The sequence below is a fragment of the Poecilia reticulata genome, linkage group LG13 (assembly GCF_000633615.1).
Source record: "Poecilia reticulata strain Guanapo linkage group LG13, Guppy_female_1.0+MT, whole genome shotgun sequence".
Lineage (NCBI taxonomy): Eukaryota > Metazoa > Chordata > Actinopteri > Cyprinodontiformes > Poeciliidae > Poecilia > Poecilia reticulata.
In genome coordinates, this window is record NC_024343.1 from 2586445 (window position 1) to 2588120 (window position 1676).

The following is a 1676-nucleotide window of genomic DNA, read 5'->3' on the forward strand; positions in this document are numbered from 1 at the left end:
AAATGGAGCCTAACATGCAAGACNCTTGGCAGACATTGATTATGACATGAAAAGGTTTTACAGTGGACCGTCGGACGAGCTGAAATGGAGTCACAGCTGTTAACGTTTGAACAGGATGTACACAGAAACTGGTCCTATAAGAACTGAACAAGAAAAGCCTGACCAAGCAGAAGTGAAGTACCTTTCTAACAACTGAAGGGACGCCTGTGGAGCACTGAGCATTACTCACGGTGCAAATGTACTGATTGGTGGATTGCAAATTGATTCTCAGTCATCATTGCAGTTTCAGTCTTTTCTTCTGTTTCAAATGTTCAAATCAGCAGTCACCTCTGCTCATTAGGGGCCGCTCACACGACCCTCCAGAACACCAGACAATTATTGACAGCAGCCATGGTGTGTTTAAATTGGATTTCTATCATTTCAAGAAATGGAGCCTAACATGCAAGACSTGTTTAATTACTGAATTAAGCCAAAGATTGAATTTTWATTATTGCGACTATTATTTATATTGTGTTCTTAGTGGAACAAAACTGCAGGTTTGTGAACATTTTCCATCCATCCAGGGCCGGATTTAGAAGGATGGGGGCYCCTGGGTTGGTGCCCTCTGCTAGACCAATACATTKRCGGGTATGAATTAAYGCATGATCTGTTTACTACTGGTGGTGTTCCTTAATAAAAACAAACAAACAAACATATTAAAAGTACGATAACTTCATATTTTTCTACCTATTCTTGAGCATTGTTTTTATTAATAAAAATCCTTAAATATTAAAGTAACAGTATTATGTGAAATAATATTTACATCATGTTCTAATGTTATTCCCTCATCAAAAACATGCCTGATGTTTCCCGTAGCAACCAATAAGCTGTGCAAAAACTTTTCCCTTCTCCGGTCGGGGGCCGGAGTTAGTTTGTAACAGAAAAAGTGTGACGATTGCAGGAGTGCCTAAATGTAAAAATATATTGTTTTCCAGAAAGCACAATCAAATAACCCCCTCTGGGTTCTTCACAGAAAAAAATCCAGGAAGGATTATTGTATGTATTTTCTCAACTATGAGTTGCACCGGACTATAAGCCACAACCCCAAAGTTTTTTTTGTTTTTTTTTWAAACAGTGAACATGCACATATAAGCCATAGATATCTCTGCCGCTCCAGGTTTTCCACAACGATGCAGCAGCAGCAGAGGGAGGCGGACACCCAAAATTTGAGTAATAACAGGTCAATTGAATATCCCATTTATTACGGTTGAAAAAGAAAAAGTTGCTAAGTTTAGATTTAACTGAACTGATTACGGTAGTTTCCGAATGATAACTGTAACGGTAAAAGTGCTGATTCTTTTGTCCTAGCATGTGCTAAATGAAAATGGGCACTTCCTTCTTCTTCTTCTGCTTCTTCTTCTTCTTCTTTAGATTTCAACGACAGCTTGTGTCCATTATTGTTGCTCTACTGCCATCTACTGGATCCTAATATCTATTCCTCAAATTAAAATAATTCATCCATCCATCCACTTGCACCCTTGTCCCTCAGTGGGGTCGGGAGGGTTGCTGGTGCCTATCTCCAGCTAACGTTTCGGGCGAGAGGCAGGGTCACCCTGGACAGGTCACCAGTCTGTCGTAGGGCAACACAGAGACACACAGGACACACAACCATGCACACACACACTCACACCTAGGGG